The 25,721-nt window shown below is 46.4% G+C and overlaps 1 protein-coding gene across 1 annotated transcript in view; it reads right to left on the reverse strand.

The window, feature by feature from the left end:
• PTAFR (platelet activating factor receptor) overlaps positions 1-17,880 on the reverse strand; it is a 26,956-nt gene extending 9,076 nt beyond the window's left edge. The window contains exon 1 of the mRNA XM_023519102.1: positions 17,850-17,880. The gene's annotated coding sequence lies outside the window, so the exon portion shown is untranslated. The remainder of the gene's footprint in view (positions 1-17,849) is intronic.
• Between the last annotated feature and the right edge of the window lie 7,841 nt (positions 17,881-25,721).

The following is a 25,721-nucleotide window of genomic DNA, read 5'->3' on the forward strand; positions in this document are numbered from 1 at the left end:
ATATATATATATATATATATATATCAGTGCCACTCTTCTCCCTAAATTGTTTGTGTCTTAGAAAATCGAGATATTTTTCACAAAAATGTGTTATTTATGTTAACATGAAAGTTTGTTTATTGGGCTTTTAGATTTAAAAATGAAAAATTTTAGAACATCTTACTTCTAATTTTTAATACAATAAATATTGGTAGATAGGGAGGCACCTGTGGCTCAGTGAGTAGGGTGCCTGCCCCATATACCAAGGGTGGCAAGTTCGAACCTGGCCCTAGCCAAACTGCAACAACAAAAAATAGCTGGGCATTCTGGTGGCTGCCTATAGTCCCACCTACTTGGGAGACTGAGGCAAGAGAATTGCTTAAGCCCAGGAGTTGGAGGTTGCTGTGAGCTGTGATGCCACAGCACTTTATCGCCTTTAGCGAGGGTGATAAGGTGAGACTCTGTCTCTAAAAAAAAAATATATATATATATATATAGAGAGAGAGAGAGAGAGAATCCATGTAAACAAGGTTCTTGGTAAAGGTAAACTAGGTTCTTGTTCTTGTTACAGGCTCTTTAGAGTCTGCAATAATTTTTAAAGATATAAAGGGATTCTGAGAGCAGAAGATTTGAATACTGCTGCTTCACAATCTCAGCATCCTTTCCTTTGAGCCCAAGATGCCCATTCATGTGGGACTGGCTTTCTTTCTCTCTTTTGCTATACCCTCCTGCCTTGGGAGGCTTCCTGGGGTGAGGAGACACATTTGGCTAGCCCTGGCTTGAGAGAGGCAGGGGCTAAGGGAAAGTCCACGGCTGGGCCAGGCACGGGCCATGGTCACTCTGGGTCTTTAGGGAAGTCATGTCGCTACCCGGCCCCCATGCAAGAGGTACCTTCCTCTTCTAGAACTTGGGCTCCAGCTCAGTGGGGTGAGGGTAGCCATCCTCCGGAAACTCTCCAGCCAGAGGACCCAACCCAGGACATCCTGAGCCCTCCCCCCTGGACCTTGTCTGCCTAGGCCTGTTAAGAAAGTCTTCCTACCAGGGCCAGGATCAGAGTGAATCAAGTGAGGCCCTCAACTGGGTGCAAAATTTAAAGAAGCACCCAAACCTCAGTCATCGCGATAATTCTAATGTAATATTTTTAAAAATCAAAAACCCTGATTCTTCCTTTTGCCTCCAGCTCTAACATCTCTGGCAGGCACTATGATGACCTTGTCTTTTAAAATGTTGGTATTTTGTTCAACATGAATTGTTTTGACATTAATTTTGATTTTTAAAAAATGTTACCATGTGAACAAACGCATGTGTGCGTGCACAGGTGCACACACACCCACACATAGGTTAGCCCGCTTCACCCTTCCAGTCATCACATGTGTATCCACTAGGCAAGCACACACAGCTGCAGGATGTGAGCGGGGTGCTGAGGCCTCAGGGAACAGTCCCAGTCCTTGACCTTGAGTGGCTCACAGACCATGTGCAAGAGATAGATTCAGAAATAGACAAGTGAAAAATGCTCCCATGCTGGGCAGATCAGGTGTAATGCAAATTCATAGGAGTTGCCACAGTCCAGATTTGAAGGTGAGGAATGACCGGCCAATGCTCGGGAAGAGAAGGAGTTAGTTTGGTTAAACAAGGAGAGAGGGATCCCAGGCAGAGGAGACAGCACCTGCCGAGGTCACAAAGAATAGGAGGGAACTTATAATCTTTGATTTGGCTAAAACTTAAAGTCCAAGGTGGGCGAGAAGAGACAGGGTTACCAAAGTAAGTAATCAGACCAGGTTGCAATGCTCACACCTGTAATCCTAGCACTCTGGGAGGCAGAGAGAGGAGATTGTTTGGACTTAGGAATTCGAGATCAGTCAGAGCAAGAGCAAGACCCCATCTCTACAAAAAACAGAAATATTAGTTGGGCATGGAATTGCACGCTCATAGCCCCAGCCTAGGCAAGAGGATCGTTTGAGCCCAGGAGTTTGAGGCTGCAGTGAGCAATGATGGTGTATGTGTCCAAGGGCGGAGCCAATGTCCATTCACTCACTTCACAGTCACTGACATCCTACTGTGGGCAGGAGGCTGCTGGGCACTATGTTGAGGATACTGCAGCACAAAAACAGACAAGATTCCTGCTCATGAGGAGCTTATGCTGAAGTTCAGAGAAACAGTAAAAAATAAGTAGAGAGATGAATGAACAAGATCACTTCAAATTGTGATGAACTCAATAAAAGAACTAAAAAATAGTGACATAGTGAAGATTGAGTACAGGGGGCTGCTTTAAAGAGAATGACCAGGGAAAGCTTCTCAAAGGAGAGAAACCAGGCAGATCTACCATGAACTCAATGAAATGTAAGCTTCAAGGCCCCTTCCTAAGCCCCTTATTTTATTGAATGTTTGTAATTTGGTATCTTTTCTTCCAAGAGTGATCTCTGAATTGTGTAAGCTGTAGGGACCTGAAAAACCTGTATCTTTCCCTGGCTTAAATCTAAAAAATGAGAAGGAACAAATCAGGAGAAGATGTCAACAAAGGGTATTCCAGGCAAAGGGCACCATGTGCAAAGGTCCTGAGGTAGGAACAAGAAACTAAAAGTCTGATGTGGCCCTATGGGAGTGAGAAATGGGAAGACTGGGATACTATCAGAAGGCAACAAGCCCAGATTGCTTCTAGACCATGGTAAGGAGTTTGGATTTTATCAGAACCACTGCAGTGGTGTTAAACAGGGAAGAAACATGATCTCACTTGCTCTAGCTGCTGAGCAGAGAATAGATGGTAGGGGCAAGAGTGGAAACAGAGAGTCAGTTTTGGAGGTGAGAGATGGTGGTGATGGGACCAGAGAGAGGCATTTCCGGTTCCTCTCTCCATCCCAGCATGAGCTTGTCCAGAGCTAGAGTTTGGTAAACATTTCTCAAGTGAACAAATGTCTCCGGATCGCCTGCTCCCAAGAGCAGTCTCCACACGAGATAGAGCCCACTACACCCTGATCACTCACATTGTGGTCCTTGGACCAGAAGCATCAGCATCACCTCGGACAAAGCAGCATCTGCTTGTTCCAAATGCAGAATCTCAGGCCCCAGATCAGTTCTATTGTATCCGAATCCGCATCTTAACACTCTCCCCAGGTGATTCATACACACACTAAAGTCTGAGAACTGCTGGGCCTCAGCATGCTACCAGCCACATATGTGCCTGATTTAATACCTCCTTGGCTCCCCTTGCACAAGATCAAGTCCATGCTCTGTTCCACCTCATCTCCCACCATTCTCTGCTACATGCTCCACTCTGGCCACAATGAATTTCTTGCTGCTTCCCTAAAAATTCTATTTCTCCTCAAACCTCTGCGCTTTTGTCCCTACTGAGAGTACCTTTCTCCTATTGCTTTACCTAGAAAAATCTTGCCTTTGAGGCCTAAAGAGTGCTTCCTCTGGGGTACCTTCTCTGATTGTCACAGGCAAGATGAGTTGCCTTCTTTTCTGGGTCCCCATACACTGGACATATTCCTCAGCATATCACCCGACACACTATGGTTTAAGTATCGATTTCTGTGTCTGTTTCCTTAGATAGGAGCTTCTTGGGGACAGAGACTAGAACTGTTTCACCTCTTTACTCCCAGGGTGAGGCACCTAGGAATGAATGAATGACCATACTCCTGATGACTATTCCAAAGAGCCTGGCACAGAGGAAATGTGCAGTCTCTCCGGGGGAGATGCACTGGTTGGGGAATGGGTTGGGGAGAAAAAGGCCTTTGGAGTCAGAAAGACCTGGGTTTATGCCTGGCTCACCCACTTCCTTGCCATATGAACTTGGACAAGTAACTTCACCTCTCTGAGCCCCAGTTACTTAATTTGAAAATCTCACAATCCTCACAATGGCTCCAAAGGTAAGTATGCAAAGTGGCTAGAACAGGGGCTGAGCCACAAACAGCCAGGTCTCCCTCTCCCCACTGGCCCCGCTGCATGGAGCCAGGAAAGGGGATTATGGGACACTACTGACCCAGGGGCTTTGGCTCACACTGGCTCTCCTGCCAGCTCCCAACAGAACCTCCAGCTAATGCCAATAAAATTTTCAACAGCTCGGGAAGGGGATGAGCATTTGGAGGGAGAAGGAGTTTAATACATGGGCTCAGTTCCCTGATGGATCAAGGCTGGGCAGCTGGCCCAGGCAGAGTCCTCAGTGGGGGGGTAGGGTAGGGAGACCCTAAACAATCACAGAGACAGAAGAACTCTGCTATCTGGATCTCCCACCCTTTGCCCTGCACAGTGTTGGGCCTCTACCCGCACTGGTAACATTCCCAGTCCCTAGGGAACCTGGAGAAGGGGGTTCTCATCCACAGCTGGGCAGTCAGAGGGGAGAGACAATTGGGAGCCAGGCAGAAAGAAGTATGTGCTGGTTAATTCCCCAGAACTGACTGTAGGTCAGGAAATTGGGTTCACCAGTCAGGCTAGCCCCTAATATCTGAGGCCAATTGAAGTCAAGAGTACAAAAGCCTAAATATTTATAAAGTAAAAATCGGACATGTCCAAGTTTGTCCATAGCCCTTGTACCAGCAGCTCCTTACAGCCCTGCAGGCCTGAGGGTACATTCATCAACACAGCATGGGCTACAAGTGGTGGCAGCTGAGGAACTTAGGTTCCCAGTGGGCACACTGCCTTGGATCCAGTGTACTTTGCTCTGGGGGGGGACATGTGGCTGGAGGGGAGCCAGAACCAGGCCTCCAAAATTCAGGGCTTGGAGCACCATTTACTGGTTAAATGAACAGACACTTCTTCTTCTTCTTCTTCTTCTTCTTTTGCAGTTTTTGGCTGGGGCTAGGTTTGAACCCGCCACTTCCAATACAGGGGGCTGGCGCCACTCGGACAGACACTTCTTACCCATGAGCATATATCCTCCTCAAATCAGCTTCGTGAGGTAAGTTTTACATGTGCAAGTGCCCATTTTTCCAGGGAAGAAATTAAGGTTAGAGAAGAAAACGGACTTGTCCACAGTCACGCATCTAGGAAGTGGCAGACTTGGAGTTTTAAACTCCAAGGCTTGTCCTGACCTCCTAAACCAAGCTATGGCACCTGCTGGAATCAAACTACTCCTTGGCCAATTTATCCACTCACAGGCCTGTCCTATGGCCTGAGAACAGGAGCTGCAGATGCTGTGAGGCTCTTAAGAAGAGATGCCTTTGACCTAGGGCGCCCTGCCTTTGCCTTTTCTCCCTGAAGACGGAAAGGGACTAGGACAAAAGGTAGATTGCGTGCTCTGTTCTGTGTCTATCTGACTCCTACTTGGCAACACCAGAGCTGGAACCAAACCCTGGACCAACCACTAAACTCACTCTGAGTCTCTGTATCCTCATTTATAAAATGCAGAATTTTTTTTTTTTTTTTGAGACAGAGTCTTACTCTCTTGCCCAAATGAGAATGCCATGGCCTCAGCCTAGCTCACAGCAACCTCAAACTCTTGGGTTCAAGTGATCCTTCTGCCTCCCAAGTAGCTGGGACTACCGGTGCCTGCCATAACACCCAGCTAAGTTTTCTATTTTTGGTAAAGACGAGGTCTCATTCTTGCTCAAGCTGGTCTCGAACTCTTGAGCGCAATCAATCCTTCCACCTTGGCCTCCCAGAGCTCCAGGATTATAGGCACGAGCCACCAAGCCTAGCGAAAATGCAGATTTTTTTAAATGTACCTCAGAGAAATGGAAATTAAGAAAACAATCCCATTTACAACAGGATCAAAATGAATTAAAAGAATTGGGAATAAACTTAACCAAGGAGGCAAAATACTTATACACTGAAAAGTACAAAACATTGCTGAAAGAAATTAAAGATGACAGCCAGGCACAGTAACTCCCGCCTATAATCCCAGCACTCTGGGATATCAAGTTGGGTGGATTGTGCTCATAAATTCGAGACCAGCCTGAGGCAGAGTGAGACCCTATCTCTAAAAATAGCCAGGCATTCTAGTAGGCACCTTGTAGTCCCAGCTACTTGGGAGGCTGAGGCAAGAGAATCTCTTGAGCCCAAGAGTTTGAGGTTGTTGTGAGCTATGACACCACGACACTCTACCAAGGGTGACAAAGTGAGACTCTGTCTCAAAAAAATGAATAAATAAAAGAAACTAAAAATGACACAAATAAATGGAAAGACATCCCAAGTCCATGAGTCAGAAGACTTAATAGTGTTAAGCTGTCCATATTTGGGACTACAAAGTAATACAGCCTCTTTGGAAAGAAGTATGAAGAATCCTCAAAGAACTCAAATTAGACTTCTCATTTCAGCCCACAATCCCATTACTAGGCATCTATCCTGAAGAAAAAAATCATTTTATCATAAGGACATATGCACTAGATTGTTTATCACAGCTCAATTTACAATCGCCAAGATGTGGAAGCAACCTAAATGCCCATCAATTCAGGAATGGATTAACAAACTGTGGTATATGCATACCATGGAATACTATTCAGCCATAGTTTGGGCGGCGCCTGTGGCTCAGTGAGTAGGGCACCAGCCCCATATACAGAGGGTGGCGGGTTCAAACCTGACCCCGGCCAAACTGCAACAGCAACAAAAAATAGCCGGGAGTTGTGACAGGCACCTGCGGTCCCAGCTACTTGGGAGGCTGAGGCAAGAGAATCACCTAAACCCAACAGCTGGAGGTTGCTGTGAGCTGTGATGCTATGGCACTCTACCAAGGGCGACAAAGTAAGATTCTGTCTCTAGAAAAAAAAGTTGGTGACTTCACATCTTTTGTATTAACCTGGATGGAGTTGAAATACATTCTTCTCCGTAAAGTATTACAAGAATGGAAAAGCAAATATCCAATGTACTCAATACTAACATGAAGCCAGTAGATGAGCTAATTCATGTCCACATAGGAGAAAAACTCATTTCAATTCAAGTTGTGTGGAGGAGGAACAAGGAAGGGTTGGGGTGCTAACACTGCATGGGCACCATGTAGGGGTATATGGTACACCTTTGGGGTACAGGACATGGCTACAAGAGGGACTCTACCTAACAAATTCAAATATTGTGATTTGGTCATTTGTACCCTCACATGAACCTGAAATTAAAAAATTAAATCTTTTAAAAATGTCCATAATACCCAAAATGTTCTACAGATTCAATGCAATGCCTTATAAAAATCTCAATATCGGGCCAGGTGTGGTGGCTCATGTCTGTAATCCCAGCACTCTGGGAGGCCAAGGCAGGTGGATGGCTTGAGCTCAAGAGTGTGAGACCAGCCTGAACAAGAGCAAGACCCGGTCTCTACTAAAAATAGAAAAACTGAGGCAAGAGGATGGCTTGAGCCTAAGAGTTTGAGGTTGCTGTATGCTATGGCACCAGAGAGAAACTCTATCTCAAAAAACAATAAAATTAAGTTCTTTTTTTAAAAAAAAAAACATTTTTTATAGAAATAAAAAGCTTCTAAAATTCATATGAAATCTAAAAGGACCCCAAATAGCCAAAACAATACTGAGAAAGAACAACACTGGGGGCAGCACCTGTGGCTCAAAGGAGTAAGGTGCGGCCCCATATACCGAAGGTGGTGGGTTCAAACCCAGCCCCCACCAAAAAAAAAAAAAAAAAAAGAACAAAGCTGGAGGCCTTACAATTCCTGATTTTAAAACATATTCCCAAATTGCAGTGACCAAAATAAAGTGGTATTGGCATAAAGACAGACACATAGATGAATGCACCAGAACAAAGAGCCCCAAAATCAACCCTCACATCTATAGTCAAATAATTTTTTTTTTTTCAGTTTTTGGCCAGGGCTGGGTTTGAACCTGCCACCTCCGGCATATAGGGCTAGCGCCCTACTCCTTTGAGCCACAGGCGCCGCCCATCAAATAATTTTTGACAAGTGGGTCAAGACTACACAATGGGGGAAGAATAGTCCCTTCAACAAATGGTGCTGGGAAAACTGCATATTCACCTGTAAGAGAATGAAGACGAACTCTTATTGTGCACCATATACAAAATAAAACTTAAAAATTAAAGACCTAAACCTAAGTCCTGAAACTATAAAACTCCTAAAAGAAAGCATACAATAAAAGCTTCACAACACTGGAATGGGTAATGGTTTCTCAAATACAACACCAAAAGCACAAGCAATAAAAGCAAAAATAGACAAATGGGATCGTGGGACTATTTGCCTGGGTTTTGTTTGTCAAACTTAGAAGTTTCCATGCAGCAAAGGAAAACAATCAATAGAATGAAAAGACAAACTATAGATGGGAGAAAAGGCAACCTACAGAATGGGTCTATATATCTGGTAAGGGGTTAATATCCAGGACTCCTGTAGCTCAGTAACAACAACAGACAATAAATAAGTAAATGACTCAACTGAAAAAGGCAAAGGACTCTAAATAGACATTTCTCCTAAGATATACAAATGGGCTGGGTGCAGTGGCTCACACCTGTAATCCTAGCACTCTTGGGAGGCCAAAGCAGGTGGATTTCCTAAGCTCACAGGTTTAAGATCAGCCTGAGCCAGAGCAAGACCTCATCTCTAAAAATAGCCAGGCATTGTAGCAGGCACCTATAGTCCCAGCTACTTGGGAGGCTGAGCCAAGAGAATTAAAGCAAGACGGTCTCTCTCTCTTTTTTTTTTTGAGACAGAGTCTCACTATGTAGCCCTCAGTAGAGTGCTGTGGCATCACAGTTTACAGCAACCTCAAACTCTTGGGTTTAAGTGATTCTCTTGCCTCAGCCTTCCAAGTAGCTGGGACTACAGGTGCTTGCCACATCACCACATCACCCGGCTATTATTTTATTGCAGTTGTCATTGTTGTTTAGCTGGCCTGGTCTGGGTTTGAACCTGCCAGCCTCAGTGCATTGTGCTGCAGGCACCGAGATTTTTGGTTTTTTTTTTTCTTTTTGAGACAGGCTCTTTTTTTTTTTGAGACAGAGCCTCAAGCTGTCCCCCTGGGTAGAGTGCTGTGGCATCACAGCTCACAGCAACTTCCAACTCCTGGGCTCAAGCGAGTCTCCTGCCTCTGCCTCCCAAGTAGCTGGGACCACAAGCGCCCGCCACAATGCCTGGCTATTTTTTGGTTGCAGCCATCATTGTCGTTTGGCAGGCCCAGGCTGGATTCGAACCCTCCACCTTAGGTTTATGTGGCTGGCACCTTAGCCACTTGAGCCATAGGCACTGAGCCAAGACTGACTCTTGCTGTCTTTCCCAGACTAGAGTGTCAGGGCCTCAGCCTAACTCACAGCAATCTCAAGCTCCTGGGCTCAAGCAATCCTCTTGCTTCAGCCTCCTAAGTAGCTGAGACCACAGGTGCATACACTATACCTGGCTTATTTTTCTATTTTTAGTAGAGACAGGGTCTCACTTTGCTCAGTGTAGTCTTGAACTCCTGAGCTCAAGTGATCCTCCTGCCCTGGCCTCCAGGAGTGCTAGGATTACAGGTATGAGCCACTGTGCCTGGCCAGAAGGAATGCTTCCCAGAAATCCTAACCAGGAGACTATCAGGGAGTCTCAGCCAGTGCACCAGACTTGCCCTGTCTCTTAAAAAGGAAAAATGGGAACTCTTGCCCTCTGTCGGTGGGATTATCAAATGGTGCAGCTACTGTGGAAAACAGTATGGAGGTTCCTCAAAACAATAAAAATAGAATGATCATATGACCCAAAAATTCCACTTCTGAGTATGCTATATATCCAAAAGAACTGAAAAGAGGATCTTGAAAAGATAGTTACACACCCAAGTTCATAGCAGCATTATTCATAATAGCCAAGCTGTGGAGGTAGCCTAAACGTCCATCAACAGATGAATAGATAAACAAAATGTGATATATACAGATAATGAAATACTCAGCCTTAAAAAGAAAGGAAATTCTGACACATGCTACAACATGGATGAACCTTGAAGACATAATGCTGAGTGAAATAAGCCAGCTACAAAATGACAAATACTGTATGATTCCGTTTACACGAGGCAGCTAAAGTGATCAAATGCATAGAACCAAAAGTAAAGTGATGGTTGCCAGGAGCTGGGGGGTGGGAGAAATGGAGAGTTGTTCCATCAGATATGGAATGTCACTTATGCAAGATAAGAGTTCTAGAGATACAACAATGTGACCATAGATAACACGCCAGAACTGTACACCCCCAAATTATTTAAAAGGCCTGCAATGAAACCTATGTGTCACTGTAGTGACATTTGACAGTGTTGATGAGAAGGCCAACTGCTCTGAAGGAAACAAAAATTGTTAAGAAGGGAAATGTATGTTATTTTGTTTTTTTACCATAGCAAAAACAAATCAATGGGCCTCAGAGATGGCAGATTTGAAAGTACATTGTATGTTTCTAACTTGTAATGATAGGACCCAGCTTTAGGACTTAATAACTGTGCAGCCTTTGGTAAAACGGCTTCTCCTGTCTGAACTTTGTGAACTATAATAAAATCTTAAACACCCCAGCTGACTGAATGGAACCCCTCTAGGGCAAGGGGGCCCCCAGAATCCCCTAAAGGTGAGTTGCTGGCCTCAAGAAGGGAGGTTTTCCTGCCCCTCCTTTCCTGGAGCCATCCTTTGTAACTCATTAATAGGCCTAAGTTATACAAGGCAAAGCTTAAACCACACACCTGCAGGTCATTGTTTTAATTAACAGATCCCAGCAGTGCCTGTGGCTCAAGGAGTAGGGCACTGGCCCCATAGACCGGAGATGGAGGGTTCAAACCCGGCCCCCAGCCATATAAAAAAGAAAAGAAAAGAAAAACAGATCTCTTGAGTCTGGGTACTGTCCAGTGACTTGTGTCTAACAGATTTCTGTCTTAAAACACTAAGAGCGTAATTTCCTTAACCAATGGCAAATCAAAGAATCTTTAAACCCATCTATACCCAGTAATGTCCCATTTAGAGATGTCCTTATTGGGCCAAACCAATGTACACCTTCCCTGTATTGCTTTATTGCTTTATGAGTAATTCCTGACTCCATGAAATGTATAAAACCAAACTGTAACCCAACCACCATGACACCACTTGCTCAAGGCTTCCTGGGCATGGTTCTCTGGGCCATGGTCTCACAGACTTGGCTCAGAATAAACCTCTTTAAATTATTTTATAGTTTGGGTTCTTTTCCATTGACAGCTTCATCTTTAAAAGGTGGATAGTAACACTCCTTTTGTTGTTGTTGTTCTTGCAGTTTGGCCAGGGCCGGGTTTGAACCCACCACCCTCAGTATATGGGGCCAGTGCCCTATCCACTGAGCCACAGGTGCTGCCCATAACACTCCTTTTAGGGCTGCCCATAACACTCCTTTATAGGGCTTTTGTAAACATCAAGTGAAATAAAGGGCTTGGCGCCTATAGCTCAAGCAGCTAAGGCACCAGCTGCATACACCAGAGCTGGAAAGTTCAAATCCAGCCCGGGCCTGCCAAACAACAATGACAACTACAACAAAAAAATAGTGGGGCACTGTGGTGGGCACTGTGGTGGGCACCAGCTACTTGGGAGGCTGAGGCAAGAGAATCACTTAAGCCCAGGAGATGGAGGTTGCTGTGAGCTGTGATGCACTCTACCCAGGGTGACAGCTTAAGGCTCTGTCTCAAAAAAAAAAAAAAAAAAGTGAAATAAAGGATGCATAGTATTTAGAGAACAATGGCTAAGAACACCGGCTCAAGAGTCAGACAAACCTAAGTTCAAATCCTGCCTCTTTTGCTTCGTAGCCACAAGATCATCTCTCTGAGTCTCAAGTCCTTCCTCTGTAAGTGGAGCAGATAATAGCCTTTCCAGAGTGGTGCAAAGATTCAGTGAAATAGTATGTGTAAAGGGCTTAGCATACTTCAAGTTATTTACACCCAACAGCTCTAAAAAGCAGTGTCTACAGGAAATCAAGACAATTTGCTAATCAGTTCAATCCAAACAGTGCCACTGTCCCTGCTCACATCGCCCAGCTTGAAGCCAGCTATATGGGGCTACCAGCTATAACATTACATTACCCCTGCAAGCTCATGGGAGCCAGTTATAGTCTTTTCATGGCAGCTGGGGTCAGTTATCACAATGTCTTTGGCTGATTCTTACCCAAGACAAGTGATTTATGTGGGGTAGAACCCCACAAACTGTGTGCTCACTCTAAGCTCCAGAAGCAGGTGGACAGACTTCTGTGGAAGGCAATTCTGTTGATGACCCAGTATCCCTGGTCGGCATGGAACAGGGCCTGGGGATTAGGGCTTAAAAACCCATCTTCAGTGACTCTGGCCATGTGGATGTTAAGCCTGCAAAGAAAGGGTTAAAAACCTTTCTGCAGAGCCACAGCCTAGGGGTTGATAGGCAAAGGGAAAACTAGGTAGGCCTCCAGGTTGCCTAGAAACAGAAGCCATAAACCTGCTTTCTGTAATACAATGAGTGCATAGTATAACTTCAAGGTTTTACTCCCCTCTTGGTAGTCTCTAGTCTCTAGACATACTCCCTTTTGCAGCTGTCTCAAGGTTTCAAACTTTGTATCTTTTGAAGGTTGAACTAACTTTAGAAAAGTAGTATGAATGCTTTGCTTGTTAATAAAGTGTATGTGACCAGCCTGCTATAAAAGGAGGTCTTGAACACTAAAGCTTTGCTACTTGCCATCAGTGGGTAGTCTGTCTCTTTAATCATAATAATTCCAGATGCGAGACTACACCTGTGGTGACGCTGTCTGTTTCTTGTGAAACCCCAGCACAACAGATTTAACTTCCATGAGCTTCTGTTTACTCCTTTGTAAAATGGAAATAATAATAACGCCTACCTCATAGGATTTATATAAGGGTTAGTTAGAACATGCCTGGTGTATAGTGAGCGCTCACTGAGTGCTGGCTATTATAATCTTATTTGTAATATCTACCCCAGGTTCCTATAACAACACACATTAAGTTATGTTATGACAGCTGTTGAAGTCTCCCTCCTGGGCTGGGAACTTCCTGGGACCAAGGTTTCTGCATATCACCAATACCCATCAGAGGGCCTCCTGAACAGCAAATTCTCAAGACCCCTCCCTCCCCCTACACATACACACACACATACACACACACACACACACACAGAGGCATGTGTGCACCCACACGCAGAGTCACAGGGTCCCTCACCCTTTGCTTCCAAACCTTTTCAGAGCAGCGTCAGCCTCTCCTAGTTCTCAGATTCCCAATCCCAGTTTCTTTTTCTATAAAATGGGAATAATGTCAACATTGACCTTACTGGATAGCCCTGAGGGTATTTTGTTTGCTTGGTTTTGTTTTTGTTTTTGTTTTTTGAGACTGAGTCTTACTCATTTGCCCTGGGTAGAGTGCCTTGGCATCATAGCTCACAGCAACCTCAAATTCTTGGGCTCAAATGATCCTCCTGCCTCCGCCTCCCAAGTATCTGGAACTACAGGTGCCCACCACAATGTTCACTTAGTTTTTCTATTTTAAGTAGACAGAACTGGGGGTGGGGGTGGGAAGTGTCTCATTCTTGCTCAGGCTGGTCTTGAACTCCTGAGCTCAAGCCATCCACCCTCTTCCCAGAGTGCTGGGATTACAGGTGTGAGCCACCACACCAGGCCAGCCCTGAGGTTAAAGACAGATAAACCTCTAATGTGGTTGGCAAATTCTCAGTAAATGAGTTACTTCCTATTCTGACATCCCCTGTTGCTTGACATCTGTGTCCTGGCCTGGCCATGCTGGCCATACCCTCTAAAGATTTCTCTTACATGACTTGGCACCTGTAATTCAGTGGTTAGGGCACCAGCCACATATACCAAGGCAGGCGGGTTCAAACCCAGCCCAGACCTGCTAAACAACAATGACAACTGCAACAACAAAAAAACAGCTGGGCATAGTGGCTGGTGACTGTAGTCCCAGCTACCTGGGAGCCTGAGGCAAGAGAATTGCTTAAGCCCAAGAGTTTGAGGTTGCTGTGAGCTGTGACAGCATGGTACTCTACTGAGGGCGGCAGGCAGAGTGAGACTTTGTCTCAAATTAAAAAAAAAAAAAAATTCCCCTCGCAGAGTGGTTTCATTATTATTTCTACAACTTTCGGAAGGATTTGAGGGACAAATTAAAGAGGCAAGTATTATGACCTCCGAGGAATTCTGTGCTGCACACCACAACTCCCAGTATAAGGAGCTGGGCCTTTTCATGGGTTGATGAGTGGAGCTCTTTGTGTGTGTGGAGGTGGGGGAGAATACTGACAGGGCTTAGGGCCCCACAGATAGGGTGGTCTGGGTCCTAGTCAGAGTTACTCAATGTTCTTTCCTACTGGGAGCCCTATCCTGGCCCCATGTACCTGTATTACATTGATAAGATTCAGTCTCTGCCCCGCTGGCCTAGGAAGTCCCCATGAAGTTGCAGGATCCCAAATTTGGCCCGGATCTCTCCTCCTAGCTGTCAAGTGGTATCTGTGGGTCACCCTCTCCTTACCTTGCTTCCTGGAAGTCAGGCAGGGTAGGGCAGGGCAGGGCAGAGGGTGTGGGGAGGAGCCTCCTCCCTGGGCTTCCCCAGCACTGGGCTCTCACCTCTGTTATACCAGGAATCATGCTGACTTCCCGGCCTGCAGCAGCTCAGTCCAGCTGCTATCTGTCGTGGTGGCCAGTCCAAGGTCTGGCCCAGGAAGAAAGTAAGTGTAGGCACAGGCTCTGGAGCCGCACAGACTCCAGTCTGCACCTAGCTTTGTTCTTTCCTTGCTGTGTGATCTTTGGCTCTCCCAGCCTCCCTTTCTTCATCTGCAAAATGATAATTCTGAAACCTTCCTTATGGGGTAGTTGTGAGAGCAGAATAAAGCAATTTGCTCAATAACTGTGAGCTTCCTTCCCCGCTGTCCTCAGAAAACATTTGTTAAATAAATGAATAAAGAAGCAAACAAATCGGCCATCCACCAAGCTCACTACATCACGTCTTTTGGAAGAAACAACCAGGGTGGATGGAGAGAAAGCACCAGAGTTGGAACCAGGTCAGACCACCCACTGCCGTGACCCAGTCTCTCCTCCGTCTCTGAGCCTTGGGATTTTTTATCTGCTAAATGCAATATCTGGCTTACCTTACCTCGAAACATTGCTGTAAAAAGGAAGTGAGATTGTTGGGGGCGACAAAGAGTTTGGTAAACAGTACACTACTTGGTAAACTGATATGGGCTTTATAAACTGTAAAGGGCTATCCATACATTTTTGACATGCTTCTCCCATCAGCCAGCTGAGCTTAACTCCAAGTCCCTGAGAGTCCCCCTTCTGCAAAACTAAGGGAGCGGGGAGGGGTTGATGAATAGGGATTCTTCCCACTCACATGCTCTCTCTCTGTCTCTATCTCACACACACACACAGTCTGGCCCTGGTTCCCGCTGGCTGAAGACACACAGACTTAACAACCTCTCAGCTGGTTTTGTTGGTGATCCTGTTTCTGGGAGTTGTGGGTAGACCAGGCCCACCTGCCAGCTGGATAGATGCTCCTGGATGGTACCTCCTCTTCAGCCACATGTGGACATAGCCCATCCATCCCATATAATCACAGACACACACACACAAGATACACCAGCGGCCTCCCCTTTGCTCTTTCCATGCTACCAGAGAAACCAAGAATTCTCTGACCTCTCGGATTAGAGAGGTGGCTGCAGCAGGGGCTGGTATTTGGATTTGAGAACCAGTTCCACTCCCAACCCAGACATCCCCACCCAGGACACACAGGGGAGCGCTCCCAGGTTCTTGGCCCAAGCCTCCACCCCACCTGAGGACCAGTACAGGAAAGGAGGGACACCACTGGAAAGGAGAAGGCCCTCCTCTTCAACAAGGCCTTTCTCCCCACCTCCCACCCCAGCACCAATCAGAGGAGACTCAGTCTTGGAGGCACATTTCATCACGAACGCTATAGACTGTGGATCCTTTATCAAACCATCAACAGACAGTTGGGCAAACGGAGACCCAGAGAGGAGGAAGGATTTTCCAGAGGTGACAATAGTGTCCAGGGGAGAGCTGGGACCAGATGCTGCACCTCTGATTCACTGTCCATTCTCTTCCATCTAGAACACACTGCTCTATCACCCAGGTATTCAGTGGCTATTCTAAGCATGTAACTGTGTGCCAAACTCTGTGCTAAGGGCAAGGATAAGACAATGAATAAAATGAATTTCTCATCCTTATAGCACTGAAGGTAAAATAGAGTATCAGCGTTAGTAGTGACACAATAGCTCACATTTGTACAGCATTCCCCAATTGACAAAGTATTTTCCTACCCTGCCTCTTACTTCATCCTCCCCACCAACCCACAGACCCCACAAACTTACAAATCAGACCCCCAATCTGAAAAGGAGTAAAGTGGGGCTGCTGAATGGCTCTTGACTTGGCTTGTAAGCAAGTGTTGAAATCAAAATCCTGGGTGTTGCCTGTAGTCCCAGCTACTTGGGAGGCTGAGGCAGAAGAATCGCCTAAGCCCAGGAGTTGGAGGTTGCTGGAGCAACTCCACTGCACCCTACCAAGGGCGAAAAAGTGAGACTCTGTCTCTACAAAAAAAAAAAAAAAATCCTGGGTGCCCACCTCAGGCCCAGGGCCATTTCTTCACCTGTGGAGCTAACTTCTTTCTCTGGTTGGCTTATCAGGACCTAAAGAGAGGGATATCTGGCCAGGCACAGTAGCTCACACATGTAATCCTAGCACTCTGGGAGGCCAGGCAGGTGGATTGCTTGGGCAAGAGCAAGACCCCACTTCTACTAAAAATAGAAAAAACTAGCCAATCATTGTGGTGGGCACCTAAAGTCCCAGCTACTCAAGAGCCTGAGGCAAGAGGATCATTTCAGCCCAAGAGTTTGAGGTTGCTGTGAGCTATGACACCACGGCACACTTCCGAGGACGACAGAGTAAGACTCTGTCTCCAAAAAGAAAAGAATAGGGACATCTCTTACTTTTGCTTCCTGCCCTTCCCCTAACCACCCACACCGCCCCCCCCCCCAACACATACGTATCAGGCATCTGGAACATAGCTGGGTATTAGATCAGAGCTAAATGAGAGAGGCCTGAATGTCTGGGGAAAGAGTCTATTGTTCTCTCCTTCTTCACAGGTAGGTGAGTGCACAGCCCCACATCTGGTCTTCCTACCAGTAAAAGACATGGAGTACCAGCCTGAACCCTGTCATCAGCACCAGGATGTGATAGGGAAAACGGCCTGTGAGCCTGGCCCTTTCAATAATCTGGTTGTTGGCTCGGTGCCTATAGCTCAACCGGCTAAGGCGCCAGCCACATACACCTAAGGTGGCGGGTTCGAATCCCCTGCCCGGACCCGCCAAACAACAATGACGGCTGCAACCAAAAAATAGCCGGGCGTTGTGGCGGGCGCCTGTGGTCCCAGCTACTTGGGAGGCAGAGGCAGGAGACTCACTTGAGCCCAGGAGTTGGAGGTTGCTGTGAGCTGTAATGCCACGGCACTCTGCCCAGGGGGATAGCTTGAGGCCCTGTCTCAAAAAAAAAAAAATAAAATAAAATAATCTGGTTGTTTTCACCATCCCCTGGGGAAACCTAGCAAATAGTGAGTTCCTTAGTACCCTGCCCTATACCAGATCCTTTATCCTTTCCAACAATTATGCTGGAAAAATGGCATTGTCCTCACCTGACAATTCAGAAAACTACAGAGAGAGAGGGTGTAACTTAGCCAAGGTCACACAACTAATAAAGTAGATGGCATTCGGCACCTTGAGATCTAAGTAGCCCCCTCTTATCACTTCTGTCACCTCCCAGTGATGTCTTTGGTGTCATCTCAGCACAGCTTTGGCCTCCGAGAACAAAAAGAAGTATTGGGTTCCCAGGAAAAGTTAGGTCATGAGAAGTTCCTTCTAAACATGAATAGTCCCTTAAAAATAGAACCACCCTCCAGGTGCAGCTTGGAGGCCTGGCCATGGCCTCCTGAAGACATTGTCATACACCTCCCCCCTTGCCCCGCAGGGCCAGGGACCCCTCTTACCTGCACCAGGGGCAGTGGCCGTGGACCCTCAGGGGCTGAGTATCTCTGTCTGCGTCCCGGCCCCAGCCCCAGCCCCAGCCTCTGCGCCGTCTGGCAATTGCAGAAGTGAGGAAACACAGCCTATCACTGCCAAGTCACCCTGAGAGGAAATACTGTGACCCTAGGGCCCCTCCAACGGATGCCACAGACAGCTCCAAGCTAGGCAACCCAGCCCTGGGCACTGTGCAGAGGCTTCTCGCAGAGCGAGGGGCAGGGCTGCGAGTGGTCAGCACCAGGGCAGGGAGCTGCAGCGAGAGGGGAAAAGCAGGAGAGAGAAAGCAAGAAAGCGGGAGAGTGTGTCCTCAGGGGCGTGAGAAAGGGAGCGTGGGAGTGAGGAAGAGGAGAGAAGAGAGAGGAGGGCAGGAGGGAGTAAGGAGAAAAAGGAGAGGGTAGAGGAAGAGATGGAAGGCAAGAGAGACGAGATTGGGAGAGGAATGGGCAGACGCAGAGACCAAAGGAGTTCGGAGGGAAAAAGATGAGACGCAGACAGTAAGCATGTGGCTGCCCTGGATGGAGTGAGGGAGAAAATGAAAGGGGGTGGAGGAAAGGGAGAAGCCACCAGCATGTGTGGAGGAGAGGCAAGCAGAGAAGCTCCCTTGGTCAGGAGCATGACTGGGCAGGGCATCTGTGGCAACCAAGAGCGCTGAGCCCCGGACTCCCGAGGGACAGAGTGCTGCAGGGGTGTGGCAGGGAGGAAACTTCCTAAGTCCCGAGGCTCTGCCAGCTTGTAGTTCAGGGGAACGTGAGGGTGAAGAGATGTGGGCAGCTGAGTGTGGGTGTGGGCCTAATGTGAGCTGGGAGGGATTTCCTATGGAGTAAGTAGTGGGGGATGAGCCAGACTCCCTGCCTCAGTTTCCAGTCCATTTACCCATGTATGCATTCAACTAACCAACCAACATTGACCGGGCGCCCCCAGGCATCAGGCATATCAGCCTTCAGACCTATCAGCCCATCCAACACCCTCAACACAGAGTGGGAAACTCAAGTCCAGGCAGTATCAGGGGCCACAGTGAGGCAAATGCAAAGCCAAGCCAGCAATGCAGGCTCCCGACTCCTCAGTCAGGGTCCAGCCTCGGCTCTGCCTTGGGTGTCTGGGCTAGCCTTATCCTGCTGCTCAGATCCCAGTGCTGTCCCTTATCAAGCCAAAAATGGCTCAAACCACCTGGCCGGGTGCAGTGACTCGCGCCTAGCACTCTGGGAGGCCGAGGCAGGTGGATTGCCTGGGTTCAAGACCAGCTTGAACAAAAGTGAGACCTTGTCTCTAAAAATAGCCAGGAGTTGTGGCAGGTGCCTGTAGTCTCAGCTACTTGGGAGACTGAGGAAAGAGAATCATTTAAGCCTAAGAGTTTGAGGTTGCTGTGAGCTATGATGCCATGGCACTCTACTGAGGGTAAGAAAGTGAGACTCTGTCTCAAGAAAATAAGCAAACAAACAAAAAACATCACATTTAACACGGACCTCAGCCCTGAAGGATTAGACCCAAGAATTTGCACTCCCCCCACACCATCACACACAGTCAAACACACTCAAACCACTTATGCCTGTAACACTTGCACACTCACACTCAGCACACACTCTCATGCAAAGATACCCACTCACATCTATGCTCCCCTCATTCACACCAGACATACTCACCTCCTTCTTCAAGGTCATGCACCTACACTTCTCCACACAGTCTCCTGGTGTCCCAAGATGCAGCCCATTATCTCCCTTAGAGGGCTTTTGCGCCTCAGGTGGCCTCAGACACAGAGGACATAGTCTGGACATTGCGTTTAACCTCCACAGACACTGATCACCTGCCAGGCAAGCCACCAGCTCTGCTCCTCAATTAAAATCCTTGTCCCCAAAACAGCTACACCTCCTTGGCCTATCTCAGGCCACCAACCCCCAGGAGGGATGTCGAGCCTGGGAAGGACCTCCATCTGTAAAAATAGCTGTGTGTTGTGGCAGGTGCCTATAGTCCCAACTACTTGGGATGCTGAGGCAAGAAAATCACTTAAATCCAAGACTTTGGGGTTGTTGTGAGCATGATTCTAGGGCACTCTACCCAGGGTGACAAATGAGAGTCTGTCTCAGAAAAAAAAAAGATCCAGGACTGTTCGTCTCAGCCTGTTTTCCATTTTCTATGTGTGCATGTAGCAATTGCATATCAATATCGCTTTTGAGATTGTCGATAAGCAGGGTAGGCAGGTAGATATTATTATCAATAGTTTACAAATGGGCTCAGCACCTGTAGCTCAGCGGCTAAGGGCACCAGTCACACACACTGGAGCTGGTGAGTTCAAATCCAACCCAGGCCTGCCAAACAACAATGACAACTACAACAAAAAAAATAGCTGGGCATTGTGGAGGGTGCCTGTAGTCCCAGCTACTTGGGAGGCTGAAACAAGAGAATCACTTAAGCCCAAGAGTTTGAGATTGCTGTGAGCTGTGATGCCACAGCACTATACCAAGGGCAACATAATAAGACTCTGTCTCAAAAAAAAAAAAAGAGTACCTCAAATATTTTACAAATGAAGAAACCGAGGCTGGCTCTCTTTCTCTCATATCCCATTCTTTTCTTTTTTTTTTTAGAGAGACAAAGTCTTAGTTTGTCACCGTTGGTAGAGTGCTGTGGCGTCACAGCTCAGGTGCCCACCACAACACTCAGCTATTTTTTGTTGCAGTTTTACCAGGGCTGGGATTGAACCCGCCACCCTCAGTATATGGGGCTGGCACCCTACTCACTGAGCCACAGACACCGCCCCCACATCCATTCTGTTAGCAAATTCTGTCAGCTCTGCTTTAAAATATATCCAAATTTGAATCTAATCAAGCTGTTAGATCTAATCTTCACTTTACAGGAAATATAGAGGCAGAGGAATAAATGAAATGACCCCACCAGGAGCAGTCAGCCAAATCCAGAATGTAGGACATTCTAGAGGATAACTGATCCAATTCTTTCAACAAATCAACCATTTGAAAACAAAAACAGAAACCAGGGAGGAGATTGTTCCAGATGAAAAGAGATTTAAAAGACAAAGATTTAATACAACATCTGGATCTTTCTTCGGAACCTAGATCATCTAATCAACTGTAAAAAGACATATGTATCAGTTAGGGTCCTGGAAAGATCTGGCACACTGTAACAAAGCAATCGTAAAGATGCTTGGGGACCAGGTGAGGTGATTCAGGCCTATAATACCAGCACTTTGGGAGGCTGAGGTGGGAGAATCACTTGAGGGCAGGAGTTTACAGCCACCCTCGGGTTTGGTGCCTGTTGCTCAGCAGCTAGGGCGCCAGCCACATACCCCGGAGTTGGCGAGTTCAAATCCAGCCAGGGCCTACCAAACAACAATGACAACTACAACCAAAAAATAACCAGGCATTGTGGTGGGTGCCTGTAGTCCCAGCTACTTGGGAGGCTGAGGCAAGAGGATCTCTTGAGTCTGAGAGTTTGAGAGTGCTGTGAGCTGTGATGCCACTGGCATTGTCCCCAAGGGGGGGGGGGAAGACCAGCCTCATCAACATATCAAGACTCTTGTCCCTACCAAAAAAAAAAAGTTCCCCCATCTCTTCTCTGCTCTCCCTCCCTCTCTTCTCTACTCTCTCCTCATCTCTCTCCCCTTTTCTCTCTCCTCTTTTCTCTTCTCTTTTTCTCTCCTCCTTAGTGCTGCTCTGCAGCCTCCCTCTCCCACCAATAAAAACCTTTTCTACAAAAAAAAAAAAAGGCTTTTTTTTTTTTTAAAGACATGTAGACAGAGCTGAAAACCCAGAGGGAGGGGCCACTAAAACCTGAAGAGGCTGTTTGAGAAGGACCACCTGACAGATGTGACCTTGGAGAGAAAATTGCAGCTGATCCTGCAATGGGCAAGGAGAGAACAAAGAGGTAAATACCCAAACCTCTCTCTTCGCCCTCTGACATCTTTTTTTTTTTTTTTTTTTTTTGAGACAGAGCCTCAAGCTATTCCCCTGGGTAGAGTGCTGTGGCATTACAGCTCACAGCAACCTCCAACTCCTGGGCTCCAGCGAGTCTCCTGCCTCCGCCTCCCAAGTAGCTGGGACCACAGGCGCCCGCCACAACGCCCGGCTATTTTTTTGGTTGCAGCCGTCATTGTTGTTTGGCGGGTCCGGGCTGGGGATTCGAACCCGCCACCTTAGGTGTACGTGGCTGGCGCCTTAGCCGGTTGAGCTATAGGTGCCGAGCCACTCCCTCTGACATCTTACCAGTGCCTCTGGTTGAGCCCAACCAGAAGCAAGGGAGCCAGTTAAGGCAACTCATGCAGTCATCCTCCAGGGGTGAAGAAGGTTCAAGAGTGGGTCTGGAGGGGGAAACAGAAGATATCCAGGGCAGATATATTTGAGATAATCAGGGAAATTGGAATATGGATGGGATTTTATTTTATTTTATTTTATTTTTTGAGACAGAGTCTCACTTTGTTTTCCTGGGTAGAGTGCCGTGGCATCATAACTCATAGCAACCTCAAACTCTTAGGCTCAAGGGATCCTCTTGCCTCAGCCTCCCAAGTAGCTGGGACTACAGGCTCCCAACACAATGCCTGGCTAGTTCTATTTTCAGTAGAGTTAGGGATCTCACTTCTGCTCAGGCTGGTCTTGAACTCCTGAGATCAAGCAATCCACCCACCTTGGCCTCCCAGAATACTAGGATGATAGTGATAGGCATGAGCCACCATGTCCAACCCAGGATTTTATTTTATTTTACTTTTTTGAGACAAAGTCTTTCCTTCTATTGCCCAGGCTAGAGTGCCTTGGTGTCAGCCTAGCTCACAGCAACCTCAAGTGCCTGGGCTCTAGTGGATCCTCCTGCCTCCGCCTCCCAAGTAGCTGGGACTACAGGTACCTGCCACAATGCCCAGTTAATTTTTCTATTTTTAGTAGAGAAGGGATCTTGCTTTGCTCAGGCTGGTCTCAAACTCCTGAGCTCAAAGGATTCTTCCACCTTAGCCTCCCGGAATGTCAGGATTGCAGGCATGAGCCACTGTGCCAGGCCAGGATAAAATTTTAGATGATTCAAAGGAATTACTATTAATTTTATTAGGTGATATTGGTGTTACAGCTAGAAAATAAAATGTCCATATATGTGGAAACATTTAAGGATGAAATTATAGGCATTTTTTTCTATTTCTATTTTTTTAGAATTGTATTTTATTTTTTTAATTGTTTTTTATTAAATCATAACTTTGTACATTGATGCATTTATGGGGTTCAGGGTACTGCTTCGATATACAATGTGAAATGCTTGCATTGAACTAAGTAACACATCCATCACAATTATACTCATACCTTAATGTTTTTTTTTTGTTTTTTTTTTGAGACAGAGCCTCAAGCTGTCACCCTAAGTAGAGTGCTGTGGCATCACAGCTCACAGCAACCTCCAACTCCTGGGTTCAAGCGATTCTCCTGCCTCTGCCTCCCAAGTAGCTGGGACTGTAGGCGCCCACCACAACGCCCGGCTATTTTTTGGTTGCAGCCGTCATTGTTGTTTGGCGGGCCTGGGCTGGATTTGAACCCACCACCTCAGGTGTATGTGGCTGGCGCCTTAGCCACTTGAGCCACAGGCGCCGAGCCAATAGTTTTGAAATGTACCATTGCATCATGCACATTAGATAAGGTCCCCCCAAATAGCCTCCCTCCTCCCTTATCCCCCCTTCCCCTAGGCATTTGTTTTAAACTACTACAGCAAAATAAGAGAAAAAGATGGAGAAAGAGAGAAAAAAAAGAAGCAAAGGAAGAAAGAATAGAAAGAAAATAAAGAAAGGGGGAAGAAAAAGAAAAAAGGAAAGAAAGAAGGATGGAACGATAGAGAGAGGAAGGAATATTGGGAGGAGGGGGAAATAGAGAATGTGGCAATATATTTATTGTTATTGAATCTGGGGAGTGGTTATTGTAGTACACTGAATGAAAGCCCTCAAAGATAGGAGTTCCTAATTTGTGGAACCCGTAAATGCTACCTTATATGGCAAAGATTTTGCAGATGTGAGTATATTAATGATCGTGACTCAAGAAGATTATCCTGGATTATCCAAGAGGGCCTTCATCCAATCGCAAGTATCCATATAAAAGGGACAATGAGGGAGGTTTGACTTCAGACAAAAGAGGAGAAGGCACTGTGGCCACAGAGGCAAAGTGGTGAGGCCACAAACTGGGAAGGCCCGTAGCCACCGGAAGACACGAGGAACCAGATTCTGCCCTAGAGCCTCTGCAAGGAGCATGGCTCTGATGGCACCTTGATTTTGGCCCCGTGATACTGAATTTTGGGCTTCTGGCCTCTAGAACCATAAGGGAATAAATGTGTGTTATTTTAAGGCCCCAGGTTTATGGCACCTTATTATAGTCACCATAGGAAACAAATACAGGTAATACAGAGATTTATTATACTCTTCTTTCTCTTTTTGTGTATGTTTAAAAACTCTCCGAATAAAGTTGTGTTTGCGCATGCACGATTCGCAACTACGTATGAAATAGTCTTGCAAAGGAAACAAAAAAAGAACCAGCAAGGTCAGCCACCAGTTGACAGGAAATATGGGGAGGAACAGATTATAGAGACACCCTCAACAAATCAGACAATACAGAACGGGACAAACAGCCTGGTTTCTTCAACAAATAAATTGCAAGAGAGAAGAAAAGATGAAGGGAGAAACTACAGATTAAAAAAGACTTAAGACACCGGTGCAGTGGCTCGTGCCTATAATCCTAGCACTCTGGGAGGCCGAGGCTGGAGAATAGCTCAAACTCAGGAGTTTGGAGACCAGCCTGAGTAAAAGCAAGATCCTGTCTCTAGCAAAAATTGAAAAATTAGCTGGACACTGTGGCCAACGCCTGTAGTCCCAAGTACTCAAGAGGCTGAGGCAGAAGCATTGCTTGAACCCAAGAGTTTGAGGTTGCTGTGAGTGAGGCTGACACCATGGCACTCTAGCCTGGGCCACTGAGCAAGATGTCTCAAAATATAAAGTAAAATAAACTTTAAAAAAAAAGAATTGGACAGCGCCTATAGCTCAAGGAGTAAGGTGCCAGCCCCATATACCAGAGGTGGCAAGTTCAAACACAGTCCCAGCTGAGAACTTCAAAATAAAAAAAATATATAACAATAATAATAAAATAAAAGAACTAAATAATAATAAATAATAAAATAAAAATAAAAGAATTTAAAGATATATATGTCAATTGCTATATGAGAATCTTTTTGATCCTGATTCCACAAATAAAAGAAAAGCCCAGGCAAAGCAGCTCACACCTTTAATCCCAGCACTTTGGGAGCCCAAGGCTGGTGGATTACTTAAGTTCGAGAGTTCAATACCAGCCTGAGTGGGCAGTGCCTGTGGCTCAAAGGAGTAGGGTGCCAGCCTCATATGCCGAAGGTGATGGGTTCAAACCTAGCCCTAGCCAAAAAAAAAAAAATCAGCCTGAGCAAGAGTGAGACCCCCATCTCTACTAAAAATAGAAAAATCAGCCAGGCATGGTGGCGGGTGCCTGCAGTCCCAGCTCCTCAGGAGGCTGAGGCAAGAGGATTACTTCAACCCAGGAGTTTGAGGTTGCTATAATCTATGATGATGTCACAGCACTCTACCTAGGGTGACAGAGTGAGGCTCTGTCTCAAAAAAAAAAAAAAAAAACCAGAAGAAAAACAAAAGATAAAGATTGATGAGAAAATTAGAAATTTGAATGCTTAGGGCCAGCCATGTACTAAAGTGTTTTCCTGCAGGGCAGTGGCTCATGTATATAATCCTAGCATTCTGGGAGGCTGAGGCAGGTAGACTGCCTGAGCTCACGAGTTCGAGACCAGCATGAGCAAGAACAAGATCCATCTCTAAAAATAGCCAGGCATTGCGGCAG

This window comes from Otolemur garnettii, unplaced genomic scaffold, assembly GCF_000181295.1.
Source record: "Otolemur garnettii isolate 467f Iridium unplaced genomic scaffold, OtoGar3 scaffold00156, whole genome shotgun sequence".
NCBI lineage: Eukaryota > Metazoa > Chordata > Mammalia > Primates > Galagidae > Otolemur > Otolemur garnettii.